The sequence below is a fragment of the Oryx dammah genome, unplaced genomic scaffold (assembly GCF_014754425.2).
Source record: "Oryx dammah isolate SB20612 unplaced genomic scaffold, SCBI_Odam_1.1 HiC_scaffold_1, whole genome shotgun sequence".
Taxonomy (NCBI): Eukaryota; Metazoa; Chordata; class Mammalia; order Artiodactyla; family Bovidae; genus Oryx; species Oryx dammah.
In genome coordinates this window covers 45,225,043-45,244,116 of record NW_024070185.1, presented here as the reverse complement: position 1 = coordinate 45,244,116, position 19,074 = coordinate 45,225,043, and the positions used below count along the sequence as shown (strand labels likewise).

Here is a 19,074-nt window from a genome sequence, read left to right as displayed (position 1 = left end):
TAGCTTTTCCCTTCTTCAGTGGATCTTCCCAACCCAGGGATCGAACCCAGGTCTCCTGCACTGCAGGAAGATTCTTTACCAGCTGAGCCACAAGGGAAGCCTTTTTGAACTAGTCACATAATTGTTTTAGTATAAATTAGGTCCAGAGGTTTTCCAAGTAACACTAATGATTTCTAGTTAAAGTTTTCCTAGTAACAGTGACTCAGCTAGTACAATGTTAATGACAACAGAAAGCTAAATTAAACTCCTCAGTACAGAAAGAAGAATTTATGGGCTCATGTAACTGAAAATTCCAGAGGCACTTCTGGCTTCCAACATATCTGAATCCCAGGCATTGATGATGTCTTTGGGATGTTGTTCCACTATTTCTTGGTTCTGCTTTCCTTCTGCTGCTGCTGCTGCTAAGTTGCTTCAGTCGTGTCCAACTCTGTGTGACCCCATAGATGGCAGCCTACCAGGCTCCGCCATCCCTGGGATTCTCCAGGCAAGAACACTGGAGTGGGTTGCCATTTCCTTCTCCAATGCATGAAAGTGAAAAGTCAAAGTGAAGTCATTGAGTCGTGTCCAACTCTCAGGGACCCCATGGACTGCAGCCTACCAGGCTCCTCTGTCCATGGGATTTTCCAGGCAAGAGTACTGGAGTGGGTTGCCATTGCCTTCTCTGTGCTTTCCTTCTAGAGTTAACTTATTCTCAGGCACATCCCCCCTGCTAAATCGCCACCAATTTACATTGTTCCCCTGTTTTCTCACAACGTAAAGTATTTATCTTTCCTTGAGCTCCAATAAAAACCCTGGGCACCAACTGACCTGAATGCACTCTTGTAATTATTCTGAAAAAAATCACTAGTGCCAGGCCCAGAGTTGATGTGGTACTCTCCCCAGCTTGATCTGTCATGGATTTCCCTCCAAGATGAAGTCTACCCTTTCTGAGCAATCTACCAAAAGTATGGGTTTGGACTAAAGGAAAAAATAGGTTGCTAATTTCAGAATAAGAGGAAAGCATGTCTGGTAGGCAAAAAGCAAAAACAGATATCCTACTATAGACCATGATAGACAGTAACAATAAGACATCCCATCCATAAAATCACTTTATAAAATATTTTTACAAATATTTCTAAGATGATTAAACCACACATTCAGTAAGAAGCAAAGCCAGTCTTTTCAAAATTTATTTTTAATTGGCGGATAATTGCTTTACAATGTTGAGCAAAGTTATCTTTAGACTTCAAGGATTACAGGAGTCTGGTCTCTAGGACTATAAGACTATTTCTTCAGCTTAACCTTTATAATTTTTGTCTCCCTGAATATGTTATAACTTTTCCACCTAAGGCACTGGGTAGTCATTCATTTGGTTAGCAATATGTTTTAAAAATTCCTCCTTGTTAATTTCCTCTGAAATTACACATTAAATACCCTGAGGATTTCACACAGCATAGTCAAGGATCTCTTGTCCCTTTGTCTTGTCATTTGGGATCAAATTTCATTTTGTCCTCAAGAAAATCTGGCTCACATTTTGCCTTCCTTTTGCTCTCATCTTCCCTGTGACTGGATTCATTTTCCTTTCTCTGAGTAATCCCACCGCCCCCCACCTCCCCCCAACCCCCATGTCACGTCTGTTGTCCACAAGAGGACCAAAGGACTTGAGTCTTGCTTCCTCAGAGTTCTCTTGTCACTTTAGAATCCAGAGATGGAAAAGTGTATCTGAAGTTCTAAAACATTTCAACATAAGCTTTATTCTACAGTGGAAGGTTAAATGTGCTGTTTTCCCAAAGCAACAATTTTAGAACAGGTATGATTTTATTTTCATATAAAACTCCAAGAAAAAAAAAACCAAGACCTCAATATCATCTACAAAATTATTCAAAAAGCCTTTATCTAGTAATATGAGGAATAACATTTAATATTAAAGGAAACTACCCTGAAATGTATTTTAAATGTAATCACATAGCTCTTCTGTGTCATCTTGTCTCACTTACCAATGTCTACTCTATTTAGTTTAAGATGAACTAAACTACTAAGTGAACCTTATCATTATTGAAAAATGTATCATACTTTCTCTTAGTGTGGATATGAGGGGAATGTTTTGTGTAAAAATTAATTGCCTTTTTTCTTGGCACATTATGAGGACTATTTTGGAAGTAAAATATATTAGTGATTACTCTCTGACTTAACCAATTTGAAAGTTTTCTTCAATACTGTGACACAAAATTTCCTTCCATCATAGTCAGAATGTAGGATAAATGTCTCTTCCAGATGGCTATCGTTTCTTATTTTTTAATCTAAATGTATGAGAGTCATGGAATAAGAAAGCCTAGAATTTGAACTCACAGGAAGAGTAAAGGTTATTTGATTCAGCATCTTAGCCAAAGTAGAAATGTATTCCTGGTTCCTACACTATTACTGAAAATACTTATCCAACCTCCACATAAGCTCAGAGTCAAGAGGGCACACTTCACAAAGGTGCCCCATTCCAATTTTGTACAGGTGTAATCATAAGTTCCATCTTATGCTGTGCTAATATGAACCTCCTTGCTTGATGCACCTGTTAGTTCTGCTTCTTAAAGATAAAAGATAAGTCTTATTTTTCTCAAGCACAAGATCCTTTCAGACATTTGAACAGTTAATACATGACTTCTCTTTTCCCAGGTAAACAAAGTAAAGAAGCTTACTTGTTCTTCATCTTTATTATGGCTGAATCTCTAGATGTGCATCACTTTGATAATGATCTCCTTAAAAAAAAGTCTTATTGGAACAGAGCACATTATTTTACTCCCACCAGTGCCCAGTGCTGAGTACAGTGAAGCTACTGTCCCATACATTTGATTCTGTGCTCTTATTAGCACAACCTAAGCAGGAGAGGACAGAGAAGGCAATGGCACCCTACTCCAGTACTCTTGCCTAGAAAATCCCATGGACGGGGGAGCCGGGTAGGCTGCAGTCCATGGGATCTCAAAGAGTCAGACACAACTGAGCGACTTCACTTTCACTTTTCACTTTCATGCATGGGAGAAGGAAATGGCAACCCACTCCAGTGTTCTTGCCTGGAGAATCCCAGGGATGGGGGAGCCTGGTGGGCTGCTATCTATGGAGCAGCACAGAGTCTCACAAGACTGAAGTAACTCGGCAGCAGCAGCAAGCAGGAGAGGAAGTAAAAAGTAAGAGAGGATAGGGAGGAAGGGAGACAGAAATATAAAATAGATGAACTGAGATGAAATCAGGGAGAAATAGACAAATTCAAAATATATGTATATCCTAAGGCTAATACTAGGATCAGAACTACCAAATAGAGACAAAGCTTTTGGACATCTGACCCTGCATTAAGTCCAGGGCTTTGGAAGCAACAAATGAAGGAGCCTATGAAAATGAAAATCCTTTCTAAAACAAACTATCCCCAATTTAGACTCTCAGAATTCCCCAAGATTAAACTCAACAAATGTGAGTTCACAAAAAACAATTGGCAAACACAGAAAGAAATAAGCTAGGGTGAGCAAAAACAACAAGGAATAGATTTAGGTCCTCAACCACCCCCTAAATCAGATATTCAAATTATTAGATGCAGCATGTGAGATAACTCTGAATGGAAATTCTAAAGAAACAAATCCTGGAATAATAAAGCATTCTGAATAAGGGATAAATCACTGTCAAAAATAGAGAAACTTTCAATGTGAACATGGATGCATTAATCAGTAGTTTTCCCCTCTTACTATGGAAATCTTATGAAAGTCACAAGTATGTAGACAACAAAAATATTAATTTTATTTAAAATTAAGATAGATACTACAAAATATTTATGAAGGTTGCTGAGTCTTTAGGATTCATGTGGTGCTAAGTGCAGAAGAGCCTAAGAGCAATGTGATAGGAATTCCAAAATTCATGCTTCCCTCCCTGTTGCCCCAACCTAGACTTCCTGCACTAATCTATGAATTCAGTAATATCTCTGTGATTATGTTATGAAAATGAAGTCATTCAGTTGTGTCCGACTCTTTGCGACTCCATGGACTGTAGCCCACCAGGCTCCTCCGTCCATGGAATTTTCCAGGCAAGAATACTGGAGTAGGTTGCAATTTCCTTCTCCAGGGGATCTTCCCAACCCAGGGATCGAACCTGGGTCTCCTGCACTGCAGGCAGACCATCTGAGCCACAGGAAAGCCTTATATTCCACAGCAAATGAGATTTTGTAGATGCAATTAAGAGTACTAATCAGTTGATTTGAGAAAATCAAAAGGGAGATTATCCAGGCGAACTTAATCTAATCACACAAGCTCTTTGAAAGCAGTTTTCTCTATTAGAAGAAAGGAAACTCAGAGAAAACAGAAGGATTCAAGGCACTGTTGCTAGTTTTAAAGATGGAGGAGCTTCATAAAAGATGGGGGAGTGACCTCTAGGAGCTATAATAGTGGTCCACAGCTGATAGCTAGTAGGAAAAGGGACAGTCCAGTCCTACAATTGTAGGGAAAAGAGTTCTGCCAACAACAATGAGATTGAAAGTGATTTCTTCCCCAGATACTCCATAAAGAGCCCAGTTCAGCTAACACCTTTATCTTGGCCATGTGAAACCCTCTTTAGAGAACCAGTGAAGTTGGCCCAGGCTTCTGACCTACAGAACTATCAGCTATTATATGAGTGTTGTCTTAAACCATTAAATCTGTGGTAATTTGTTACATAGCAATAGAAAACTAAAATAAGTGATATTTCAGAAAGTACTACTAAAAAATACCTAAAGATAATGAGCCACATCTTGAGGTACAGAAAGTATCCCTAGTGAGCAGTAAGTGAATTGGAAAGTTCAAGTGAGTGGTATCAGATGGCCCCCATACTACTGACTTTGAATAGAAGAGGAGGGCTGAAAAAAGTCTGCTAGTTTATACTCTCCAACAAGCCTAGTTCTTATGTGTGTGTGCTCAGTCGTATCCAACTCTTTTCGACCCCATGGACTGTAGCCCATCAAGTTCTTCTGTCCATGGAATTTCCCAAGCCAAGAATACTGGAGTGGGTTTCCATTTCCTTCTTTGGAGGATCTTCCCAACCCAGGGATTGAACATGCATCTCTTGTGTTGGCAGGTAGATTCTTTACCACTGCACCACCTGGGAAGACTGTAGTTCTTATAATCTTTACTAAAAGAGGATATTTTGATTGCTGTTTTCATCAATGTAAAGTTGAGTCCTTTGTTCCATTTTAATTATTTTGACTTTGAATTATACTTGTTCGAGATTAGTATTGCAACATCTACTCTGTGGTTACTTAGATTTTCCTGGTGCATCTCAGTTTCTTTCTAAGCCATTTTTGGATGGGATTCATTTATGGATAAGAAAACAGTTAATCTCTCCTTTTCAAAAAGGAAATTTAATTCTTTGTCATCTTTTTTTCCTAATTACATTATATTCTTTTCAATATTTTCTTGTTTTTGTTTTTTCTGTCTACTCCATGTACTATGCTTTATTTGGTATTATATTTCCCATTGATGTCAAAAGTACAAATACTTGTTTTAATTTTATTAGTGGTTATGAAGCTTTTCCAACATAGTCTTTAACTTGCACTTCCTTATGTTTTGAGATCAGGAATAAAATATCACCTCTTAATAACATGTAATTATTCTTTGCTCAATACAAGGTATACCATCTGCTCAATACAAGGTATGCCATCATCAAAGGCTTATTTGATTAGACTGAGCTGAAATCAATTTGTTCTTCAATCTTATTTGAAATTATTTGAGACATGGGATTCATGCAACATCTCAGACAGCTGGTGGTGGGAGAAGTTTAAATAATATGGCCTCTGGTAATGCAAGAAGAAAAGTTTCTAAATGAATGGTAAGAAAGCACTGTCAAAGTTTCATATTGTTACTATTCATTGTTGAAACTCATTAAAGTGCTACATTTTTAAAGGTATGTATAAAATCCATTCAGTGGTTGACAATCAGTCTGTCTTCCTGTTCAAACAAAACCCAAGGGAGACTGATTGGTTCACTTACTTTTCAGTGTCTTATGCTCCTTTCCAATCTAAACTCCCATGTCATGGACATAGCAGTGCCTCTACAATTCCCAGAGTCTCTGAGCACCTGCATGGGGCATCCTGTCTAAGGGCAATTTAACCATCAGGATATATCATCAAGTTCTTCACCAAGTTGCCCAACTTATCACTAAAGCTGTATGATCAGCTTTATCAGATGACACAGTCCTAAATCATTTAAATCTGAGAGATAACAGTGGAGAGTTATTTCAAAGGCTTATATACTGGTTGCATTGAGGTTTGTGGATGAAACATGATGGCCATGAAGGAATTTGGGGAGAAAAAGCAGTCATCACTTCTGTTTGCTTTCCTTTCTTGTCACATTACCTTTCTAATTTCATGATAAGCTTACAGCTGATCTAAAAGGGTTTGTTAGCATGACTCAGAGGTTTCTGGCAGTGACCCCTATTTGGGCTGTGCATTGCTAAGTTTAAGAATATACTAGAATCAGGATATACAGTAGCTTGTACGCAGCAAGGGTAATGAATTGGGGCTGCTCGGGCAGGCTTGGGTTTACTGTATTGATGCGCTCCATTATATCTGACTCTTTTGTGACTCTATGGACTGCAGCCCATCAGGGCTCCTCTGTCCATGGAATTCTCCAGACAAGAATACTGGAGTGGGTTGCCAATTCCTTCTCCAGGCAATCTTCCCAATCCAAGGATTGAACCTACCTCTCTTGTGTCTCCTGCATTGGAAGATGGATTCTTTAACACTGAGCCACCTGGGAAGCCCTTTCCTGTACTGAACTGCCTACTATAATCATACTGTGTTTTGCACTGAGAGATTTAATGTAAAGCTAACAATGACCAAATCATATATAAAAACAGATCTCTGACCCACCACCTGCAACAACTTGGCCAGGAAATCAACCACCCCCAGGAAGCCAGCCTGTGATAAGTCAGACTTGTAGGAAGTCAAACTTCTATCTCCAGTGACAGTCTAGGGAAACAAATAGAAACCCCTATAACAATCAACTTCAAATGGCCAGGATTTGATGAATAATTCACAACATTCCTAATATTTCCCCATAACCTGCCCACAGGTTTCCCATGCCAACAGCTTCCAATCAGGGCATACCTGAAGCCTTTTTTTCTTTCTACTCCTCTGTCTGCCTTTGGTATTCCCATCTCTTAAAGAAATTTCCACAGTTTGTTGTAATCTACACAATGAAAGGCTTTGCATAATCAATGAAGCATAAGGAGATGTGTTTCTGGAATTCTCTTGCTTTTTCAATGATCCAAAGGATGTTGGCAACTTGATCTCTGGTTCCTCTGCCTTTTCTAAATCCAGCTTGAACATCTGGAAGTTCATGATTCATGTACTATTGAAGCCTGGCTTGGAGAATTTTGAGCATTACTTTGCTAGTGTGTGAGATGAGTGCAATTGTGGGGTAGTTTGGACTTCCCTGGTGGCTCAGATGGTAAAGCATCTGCCTATAATGCAGAAGACCCAGGTTCGATCCCTGGGTGGGGAAGATCCCCTGGAGAAGGAAATGGCAACCCACTCCAGTATTCTTGCCTGGAAAATCCCATGGATGGAGGAAACTGGTGGGCTATAGTCCATGGGGTTGCAAAGAGTCAGACACAACTGAGGGACTTCACTTTCACTTGAACATTGGCATTACTCTTCTTTTGGATTGGAATGAAAACTGACCTTTTTCCAGTCCTATGGCTAACTGCTGAGTTTTCCAAATTCTGGTATATTGAGTGCAGCACTTTCACAGTATCATCTTTCAGGATTTGAAATATTTCAACTGGAATTCCATCACCTTCACTAGCTGTGTTCATAGTGGTGCTGCCTAAGGCCTACTTGACTTTGCATTCCAGGACATCTGGCTCTAGGTGAGTGATCACACCATCATGGTTATCTGGGTCATGAAGATTTTTTTGTATAGTTCTTCTGTGTATTCTTGCCACTTCTTCTTCATATTTTCTGCTTCTGTTAGGTCCATACCATTTCTGGCCTTTATTGTGCCCATCTTTGCATGAAATGTTCCCTCGGTATCTCTAATTTTCTTGAAGAGATCTCTAGTCTTTCCCATTCTATAATTTTCCTCTATTTCTTTGCACTGATCACTGAGGAAGGCTTTCTTATCTCTCCTTGCTATTCTCTGAAACTCTGCATTCAGATAGAATTATCTTTCCTTTTCTCCTTTGCCTTTCACTTCTCTTTTCTCTTTGGAAAGCCTCCTCAATCATTTTGCCTTTTTGCATTTCTTTTCCTTGAGGATGGTCTTGATCACTGCCTCCTGTATAATGTCGCAAACCTCCGCCCATACTTCTTCAGGCATTCTATCAGATGAGATGGCTGGATGGCATCACTGACTCGATAAACACGAGTCTGAGTGAACTCCGGGAGTTGGTGATGGACAGGGAGGCTTGGCGTGCTGCGATTCATGGGGTCACAAAGAGTCAGACACAACTGAGTGACTGAACTGAACTGAACTGAATCCCTTGAAACTATTTGTCACTTCCACTGTATAATTGTAAGGGATTTGAAATAGGTCAAACCTGAATGGTCTAGTGGTTTTCCCTACTTTCTTCAATTTAAGTCTGAATTTGGCAATAAGGAGTTCATGATCTGAGCCACAGTCAGCTCCCGGTCTTGTTTTTGCTGATTGTATAGAGCTTCTCCATCTTTGACTGCAAAGAGTATAATCAATCTGATTTCAGTATTGACCATCTTGTGATGTCCATGTATAAGGTCTTCTCTTGTGTTGCTAGAAGAGGGTATTTGCTATAACCAGTGCGTTCTCTTGGCAAAACTCTGTTAGCCTTTGCCCTGCTTCATTTTGTACTCCAAGGTCAAATTTACCTGTTACTTCAGGTATCTCTTGACTTCCTACTTTTGCATTCCCATGCCCTATGATGAAAAGGACATCTATTTTGGGTGTTAGTTCTAGAAGGTCTTGTAGGTATTCATAGAGCCGTTCAACTTCAGTTTCTTCAGAATTACTGGTTGGAGCATAGACTTGGATTACTGTGATATTTAACTTATATGCAGAGTACATTATGAGAAATGTCGGGCTGGATGAAGCACAAGATGGAATCAACACTGCCAGGAGAAATATATCTAAAAAAAAGAAATATCAATAATCTCAGATACGCAGATGACACCACCCTTATGGCAGAAAGTGAAGAAGAACTAAAGAGCCTCTTGATGAAAGAGGAGAGTGAAAAAGCTGACTTAAAATTCAACATTCATAAAACTAAGAGCATGGCATCTGGTCCCATCACTTCATGGCAAATAGATGGGAAACAGTGACAGACTTTAATCTGGGGGTGGGAGGGGCTCTCCAAAATCACTGCAGATGGTGACTGCAACCATGAAACTAAAAGACACTTCCGCCTCAGAAGAAAAGTTATGACCAACCTAGACAGCATATTAAAAAGCAGAGACATTACTTTGCCAACAAAGGTCCATCTATTCAAAGCTATGGTTTTTCCACTGGTCATGTATGGATGTGAGAGTCGGACTGTAAAGAAAGCTGAGCACCAAAGAACTGATGTTTTTGAAGTATGGTGTTGGAAAAGACTATTTAGAGTCCCTTGGACTGCAAGGAGATCCAACCAGTCCATCCTAAAGGAAATCAGTCCTGAATATTCATTGGAAGGACTGATGCTGAAGCTAAAACTCCAATACTTTGGCCACCTGATACAAAGAACTGACTCATTAGAAAAGACCCTGATGCTGGGAAGATTGAAGGCAGGAGAAGAAGAGAATGACAGAGGATGAAATGTTGAATGGCATCACTGACTCAATGGATATGAGTTTGAGTAAACTCTGGGAGTTTGCGATGGACAGGGAGGTCTGGCGTGATGCAGTCCACGGTGTCACAAAGAGTCGGACAAGACTTGAGTGACTGAACTGAACTGAACTGTGTTATTGAATGGTTTGCCTTGAAAACAGAGATCATTCTGTCATATTTGAGATTGCACCCAAGTACTGCATTACACCCAAGACCACCTTATCTGCCTCTGGAGAAATCTGTATGCAGATCAAGAAGCAACAGTTAGAACTGGACATGGGACAACAGACTGGTTCAAAATTGGGAAAGGAGTATGACAAGGCTGTATATTGTCAACCTGCTTATTTAACCTAAATGAAGAGTACAATATGCAGAATGCCAGGCTGGATGAAGCACAAGCTGGAATTAAGATTGCCAGGAGAAATATCAATAACCTCAGACATGCAGATGACACCACCCTTATGGCAGAAAGTGAAGAGGAACTAAAAAGCTTCTTGATGAAAGTGAAAGAGAAGAGTGAAAAAGCTGACTTAAAACTCAACATTCAGTAAACTAAGATCATAGTATCTGGTCCCATCACTTCATGGCAAATAGATGGGGAAACAATGGCAACAGTGACAGACCTTGTTTTCTTGGGCTCTAAAATCACTGCAGATGGTGAATGCAGCCATGAATTTAAAAGATGCTTGCTCCTTGGAAGAAAAGCTATGACCAACCTAGACAGCATATTAAAAAACAGAGATATTATTTTGTCAACAAAGGTCTGTCTAGTCAAAGCTATGGTTTTTCCAGTAGTCATGTACGGATGTGCAAGTTGGACCATAAAGAAAGCTGAGCACCGAAGAATTGATGCTTTTGAACTGTGGTATTCAAGAAGACATTTGAGATTCCCTTGGACTTCAAGGAGATCAGTCAAACCAGTCCTAAAGGAAATCAGTCCTGAATATTCATTGGAAGGACTGATGCTGAAGCTGAAACTCCAATACTTTGGCCACCTGATGTGAAGAACTGCCTCACTGGAAAAGACCCTGATGCTGAGAAAGACTGACGGCAGGAGAAGGGGACAACAGAGGATGAGACGGTTGGATGGCATCACCAACTCGATGGATATGAGTCTGAGCAAGTTCCAGGAGTTGGTGATGGACAGGGAAGCCTGGCATGCTGAAGTCCATGGGGTCGCAAACAGTCGGACACAACTAAGCGACTCAACTGAACTGTCTGCCTTTGAGTCTCTGCTAAAATACAAGTGACAGTGACTGACTCATATACTATAGCAAGCTCTGAATAAATAGCCTTTGCTTGTTTTCATTTGGTTAGTCTACATTTATTTCTACAGTATAAATCTGAGTTTAAAAAGGTGCTCCTGGCTTCAAAGAAGTGGTCCCCAGCACATATCCAGGCTAGTCTACTTAGGGAACTGATCCACTCTTGGGTACTTCAGTCAAAATGTAAAGAGAAAGACTATGAACACTGAAATGATTTTTATTCAGATATCATTATCTGTACCTACACACCCAGTGAACTTCTCTTGTGGCTCAGCTGGTAAAGAATCTACCTGCAATGTGGGAGGCCTGGGTTTGATCCCTGGGTTGGGAAGATCCCCTCGAGAAGGGAAAGGCTACCCACTCTAGTAGTCTGGCCTGGAGAATTACACGGACTGTATAAGTCCATGGGGTCACAAAGCGTCGAACATGACTCAGCAACTTTCACTTCACTATCTGATTACCTTACCCACTTTCACTTCAGGCACCCAATAGTGAGGATTTCAAAAGGTGGAATCCCCATCTGTCCTGAAATATGTTGCTGACCTCTGTGATGTATACCATGGCTGTGCTGATTTCTTTTACATATTCTAGATAGTTAAACCCTGCTTGATTTACCCAAAGAGCACGTATCTAGTTTTTCCATCAGTCTGAGCTTCCAACTGACATTGTCAATACAGTGACTGTGCACATTCTACTTCTCAGGTTAGGTAGGCAGGGCTTGTATATTTTGGAGAGGAATATAAAGACTTTTGTCTTCTGTCCAAGGCTAGAATTTCTAGATAACTTCTAATAGTAGTATTTCTTACCTGGAGCCATATGGGGGAGAAAGGGCAGTAAAGGCAGAGAGCACAGGATAAGTAAGGTGAGGAGGCAGGAACACTAGAGCAGTGTTGTGCATCTCTTAGGCCTCTAGAAGATGCCATATGGTTTACATCAAACTTCAGATGCAGACTTCCAACTTCTACAAGCTGAGGGAACAGGAGAAGGAAAGACCCTGAAGCGAACTTTGCCCTGAGGGGAGGTTTTAAAACACTATTTATCCTTGGGTTCTCTTGCATTAAGGGGCCAAGCAACATCTATAGCTAAATATAGAGTTAAACATTTGATTAACCATCTCTTTTAACTCATGCATTAAATAAAAAAAATGTACACATGCTATTTCTCTCTGCTAATTATGCTGATAAGTGCTATCTCATTTGAATAGTTCTTCTTGAATAATAGGTGCATAGGATCAAGCAGTCAACATAAAAACAGAACATCTTGACTGGAGGCTGACAGCCACAATGACCATGAATCACAGAAATATCAAAAGAAGTGGCACCAGCCCAGCAAGTCTCCTGTTATGTAGTTCTGCGACCCCTACCCTCAAAATTCTCTTTCAATAGACCTGCCCTCTTTTAGAGGGTAGGACGGTAGTCTGCTGCCTTCCTCATTTGCTGGCAAACTAATAAATTTCTCTTTCCTTTATCTTCAAAACTTTGTCCTCATTATTCTCATTCAGACTCAGAGACAGGAACCGAACTTTCGGTTATACATCCATATAGGCACAACTGAGCTCTCAAGAGCCTCTTGATGAAAGTGAAAGAGGAGAGTAAAAAAGTTGGCTTAAAACTCAACATTCAGAAAACTAAGATCATGGCATCCGGTCCCATCACTTCATGGCAAACAGATGGGGAAACAGTGGAAACAGTGGCTGACTTTATTTTTCTGGGCTCCAAAATCACTGTGGATGGTGATTGCAGCCATTAAATTAAGATGCTTGCTCCTTGGAAGGAAAATTATGTCCAACCTAGACAGCATATTAAAGAGCAGAGACATTACTTTGCCATCAGAAGTCTGTCTAGTGAAGGCTATGGTTTTTCCAGTAGTCATGTATGGATGTGAAAGTTGGACTATAAAGAAAGTTGAGCACCAAAGAATTGATGCTTTTGAACTGTGGTGTTGGAGAAGACTCTTGAGAGTCCCCTGGACTGCAAGGAGATCCAACCAGCTCATTCTAAAGAAGATCAGTCCTGGGTGTTCATTGGAGGGACTGATGTTGAAGCTGAAACTCCAATACTTTGGCCAGCCACCTGATGCGAAGAGCTGACTCATTTGAAAAGACCCTGATGCTGGGAAAGATTGAGGGCAGGAAGAGAAGGGGACAACAGAAGATGAGATGGTGGGATGGCATCACCGACACAATGGACATGGGTTTGGGTGGACTCCGGGAGTTGGTGATGGACAAGGAGGCCTGGCGTGCTGCAGTTCATGGGGTCGCAAAGAGTCGGACATGACTGAGCGACTGAACTGAACTGAACTGAACTGAGCTCTCAAGAATTCTCATCTGTTGTTCTTCATGCCCAATGCACAAGGACCACCAGCTCATTTGACTGTAAGTGTAATCATGACATGGTCCAGATGTTCATTTTCAATCTTTGAGGCCTAATATGTCAGCAAATATTTTCAAGGGGAAGATCAGGTAAAAACAATTATGTGCTAAACATACTTCTCTCTTTGCCTTGCAAATTCCTTCTTTGATATTAATCATGGTTGTTAATATTCATGTCAGTATCTGTAACAGAGCTCCTGATTCTGTCAATTTGCAACATATCATTAAAATAGCAGCAATTTTCTTTTTCAAACCTCAAGATTTTTCTGTCCTATATATGTGTGTGTTAGTCACTTAATCGCAACCGAGTCTTTGTGACCCCATGGACTGGAGCCCACCAGGCTCCTCTGTCCATGGAATCCTCCAGGCAACTGGAGTAGGTTGCCATTCCCTTCTCCAGAGGATCTTTCTGACCCAGGGATTGAACCTGAGTCCCTCGCATTGCAGGCAGATTCTTTAGCGACTGAACCACCAGGGAAGCCCTATATATAGGCACTGTAGAAAATAAGAAAGAAAGAGAAACAAGGGAAAGAAGGAAAGAAAGTTTGAGGAAAGGAGGGACAAAAGGAAAGAAGGAAGAGAGGGAGGTCACAATACCAACATCACTATTAATATTTGGGGATAAAAATTTCCAATTATACTTGTCATGTAATCACAACATACAAAGTATTTTATAACTTTCTTTACGCAATCATATGTTAACATTAAGCATTCCACAATGTAAATGTTAATAACAGGAGTACATTTCAAAGTCTGGGTAGTCCATACAATGTCTTCTATTGTTAAATATTTGTTTTCTATTTTTCATTATTATAAGGAATGCTGCCATTAACACCCCCATAAATAAATATTTTCCTGAATGCATGGTGACTTCCACATCAAAAAAAATGTAGCATCTGTAGCAGAGAAATTGTATTTATCGTACATATGTATCATACAAATTGTATCTGTAACAGAAATTGTATTTATCGCTCAAAAGTTAAGCGTATCTTTATTACTTGTGATCTATGTTCCAAATAGCCTTCCAGAAAGGTTGTTAACAATTTATACCCCTTCCAGCAATGCATGAATGTGTTCATTTTCCTATACTCTCTTTGTCTGAGTATTATACTTTGGCCTTTCTTTCTTTTCTAACTCGTGTCACCTGTTAATGTAGTAATGCACCAGAGTTTTCCTAAGAAAAGTTTACTTGTCTTACATACATTTCACTACAATGCATCCAAAGGATCAATGATACACAGAATCTGAAGGATGTAATTTAGCCTCTTCAGGATAGATCAAGGGCTTTGGGGGAAAAGCACAGTAACACAAAAAGGCATGGAGGGTGGAACAATGAAGAAAATGAAAATCAGTCCTTAGATGTTTATCTAAGAAAGACTCTAAATAGGATGAAAGGTGACTCAGTAGGAAAGGCAAATCAATATACCACCTTCTGGATACAGTGTTCAGCCTAAATATTACCCCTGAATGCCAGATTTACATATGTGACAACCTATTTTGAGATTTACACGTTTAGGTATTTCTCTCATCACCACTACACCAACATACAGCAACATACATCACACCAACATAAAGCCAATTAGAAAAAATGCTTCATTCTTCCTCCAAAATATATCTTTACCTGGTCTAATTTTCTCCAAATTATTGTTTCTTATGGCCACCTCTCATCTGACCATAGATTTTTAATTGTTCTCCCTGCTTCTACAATCCATTCTCTACATAGCAGTCAGGGAATGATAGTCAAAACATGTCATCTCTCAGCTTAAAACAATTCAGTGGCATCCTCTGGCTCTTGGAATGAAATCGCAATACCCTATGTGGCTTACAAGCCCTTACACACAAGTAGGATTCTGTCCAACTCTCTGATGCCATTTGGTACTGCTTTCCCCCTCCATCATCTGTCACCAACCCCTCTGGCATCATTCTACTTCTATTGTTTGCCACATTCTTTTCCACATTAGAACTTTTTGATTTGCTGTTCCATCTCCTTAGTCACTCTTCTCACTTATGCATGGACAGATCTCACCCATCACGTCCCACCTCAGAAAAAGCCTCCCAGACTATCCTTCTGAGGTTGTCTGCAATCACCAATACATTAATTCTCCATTATATAACCCTATTTTTTTCCTTTGTTAGAAAATCAAACAATCTTCTTTATTTCCTTTCTAACTTGGTTGTTGTCTTATTCTCTAGAATGTAACCTCCATGAGTCCAGTGACTTACTTTTCATAAAACCACTGTTATCACCAGCAGCTACCTGAATGGCATACCGTTGACACTCAAAAAGTTTGAGTGTATAAAATAAAAAAAAACAGAAGGTATATGCATGATCAACTATACTCATATTTTCTTTGTGGTAATATATTTTCTTACATATACATATAATCATTATAGCCATAACTAAGGAGTTACTTTATTTTTAAATAATTTTATTTTGACTGGTGAAAAGGAACATGGAACTGTTTGAATAGTCTAAACTCATTTAATCATTGTTCCTTATTTTTGCAAATTTAATTTTTATAATTTTTCACTATTATAAGCAATATTATCATATGTAAACTTGAAGCTAATATATACTTATTAAAATTTCCTACTAAAGTGGCTTTGCTGGATCAAAATCTTTTTATAGGTTTCATCAAATTTCCTTCTGAAAATATTAAAATATTAAACCAACTCTCTATTAGCAGTAAACTAAAGTTCTTGTGGTCATTTGATATACTAGGATGCATTCAGCTAAAAGGAAAAGAAAGCCCCAGTGAAAACTGGTTAATAAGGAAAAATATCTCAATTAAAAAGACCCAATGATAGAGCAGTTTTTAGTACAGCTTGATTAAATGGGTCAATAAAGTCATTTTTCTTCTCTCTACATTGCCCTCAAGCTGAGTCCCCTCAAGATTACAAGATAGCTGAAGCAGTTCTGGGCTGAACATCCCAGGAAAACCAAACCAGAGATAAAAATGGATCATATCTCCTTGTGTCTCCTTCCTAGGAAGAGGAAATACTTCTCAGGAACCAAAAAGCAAACTTCCCTCAGGCCTCACTGGATAAAAGTGGGTGACAGGCCGTCTTCTAAGCCCGTCACTGATAAGGAGAATGGAACCACCAGGAAGACTTTACAGTTAACCCTTAACATATCTGGAGTCTCTCCTAGAGTAAACATGAGGATTGTCAGTAAAAAAAAAAAAAAAAAAAAGTTGAGGTGGGGTGAATCTTGGGATAAAACCCTTAGTATATGACAATATGGAGTATTAACATTTTAAAAATCTTTGAAAATTTGTTTGATGAAGAGTTATTATTTGAAATTGCATTTGACCACTAGTTTGCATTAACATTTTCTCATGTTCTGCTCTCTATTCTCATTTTAAACTGCTTTAGGGGGGCACAGCCATTCTTGGTGGCATACAAAAAGAAGAGAAAAAGGAAAGGAATCCAATTGGCAAGCTGACATCAATACTAAACTCTCAAGTAGTTTACAAAAGCCACCATGTCAGAAGTCTCTTTATAGTTGCCAAATCCATGAATTTCACCCAAGCACTGATGGCTGCTCAGTAGAACAGGTGAGGTAATACGAATCCAGAAAACATTATGTGCAGTAACCACATTTTCATTGGCAGGAGAGTCAATAGGGCTACAGCTCCCAAGAAGTTTCTTAAGTTTTGCTGACAGTTCACTATTACCCCTTGTAATTTCATATTATAATGTATACTATTTCTCTCCCAAACTTGTCCCCAGAGTTTTCCTTAAGATAGAACAAGTTAGATAATGCATAGCTTCAACTCCAGTTACCCTTTGGTTTATTTTCTTATGGGTTTTCTATTACAATATCATTAACTTAGGGAATACCTGGTGCCACTGATAGTGGAACCCATACAACATATTCTAATGAGACTATCAGCTCCATTAATTTGAACTCCCTTGCAACAATAAATGCTCTGCAATGTCTCCTTCTTATCTTAACCTATTTTCTGCAAACATTTCCATGTTAATTACTAATTAAATAATTTTAATTATAACTAAATAATTTATTTACATTAGTAAATTAATAATTTAGTCATTTAATAATTTACATTTCCCTCTTTTTAAAAGATTTCCCTTTGAACAATAATAACATGTTCATTGGATAGTTACCAGATTATCATCTCCAATTTTTATATGGGCTATTTATCTATTAAGGATGTTGATTACCTCTCATTTAAAATTTTGTCTTTGTCTTTCAAATTTGATTAATGTGATACATATGTATATCATCTGTCAATCTTATTTTTTGTTTTCTGCCTTGCATAACATGTAAAAGAAGACTTTTTACTCAGATCATGTATATCCATTCATTCTTGTTAAAGGTCTTAAGCCTTTAGATTTTGCAGTAAATGTCAGACTTCATGTATGTGTGTAATTATATATTTAGCTATGAAAATCTTTCAAATACCAACAAGAAAATTATTTGGTGTGATACATTTAAATTGACATAATAAATGAGATCTTCCATGCACAGCATTATCCTGTTGACACTGTTCTTTTCTTTCACGTTCATTTGCTCCTACAAGTACTATATCCACACCAAGATGACCACTGAAATTCAGATTTCCAGGTCAACATATAAAGGAATTCCCCTAGCTCATGAAAAGTAGGAGAACATTAGGGTCAGAAGGAAAGAATTGAAACTCATGGGCAAAAGGATTGAAAAAAAGGTGAATGTTGTCAACATTCAGAAGCAAAGGGTCAGCTCTGTCTCATTACTCTTCTATTTGCTCTGGCCAAGGTCAAAGTGATTCCAGCTAATCTGCCATGGCAAGAAAAAAAAAGGATACTATTTAGAATCAAAAAACAAAGAATTGTGGAGAGGCTGAAGAAGGTAAATATTATTCATGACTTTTTCTTATAATGTGCATTGATGGGGAAACCATCAAGACTCTCATAATAACTACAGAATACATAATTCCTTGGGCTTCCCTGGTGGCTCAGATGGTAAAGAATCTGCCTGCAATGCAGGAGACCCAGGTTTGATTCCTGGGTCAGGAATAACCCCTGGAGGAGAAGGAAATGGCTACCCACTCCAGTATTGTTGCCTTGAGAATTCCATGGACAGAGGAGGCTGGTAGGCTACAGTCCATGGGGTCCCATAGAGTTGGACACGACTGAATGACTAAAACTTTCACTTTTTTCACACGCCTGCTTAACTGTTACAATTACAATTCATGAACTGAAAGGGAGGAAAAAGGTGTTCATGAGCCTTTTCCCTCCAAGTACATGCCTTAAATATTGATTTTCAACATAAAGTGATTGCTACACTGCCACTATTTAAAAAACTATTTTCTATTCTAACTTAAAACCATCATATCAAAAGCAGAGAGATCAGTTAGGCTTAGCTTCCCAGAGTGAATCAATGAAATTCTTAAAATGTTCTTACATGGTACTCCAAGGGTTTTCTTAGAAATTAATTTAAAAGTGATAGAATTCAGGATACAAAAGTTTAAGGTTGTTTTGTTTTTACTGAATTATGGACTAAGCTGATTGGATTAATATTCCATGTGTTGTGAGGGAGATGCAGGGGAAACAGTTCTTGACAATTTAAACTTAAGAAAACAGACACCTCAAAAAATTTCAAAAGGCTGGACTAAAGATACCTAGCTAGAAAGGGGCAGAATCAGGACTGAAAATCAGGTTTTCAGATTCTAAT

At 38.9% G+C, this 19,074-nt stretch overlaps 1 non-coding gene across 1 annotated transcript; it reads left to right on the top strand.

The window, feature by feature from the left end:
• The first annotated feature begins 7,415 nt into the window (after positions 1-7,415).
• TRNAY-AUA lies at positions 7,416-7,487 on the top strand. Its single transcript has one exon. It is a non-coding gene; the product is annotated as a tRNA-Tyr (tRNA).
• The last annotated feature ends 11,587 nt before the right edge of the window (positions 7,488-19,074 follow it).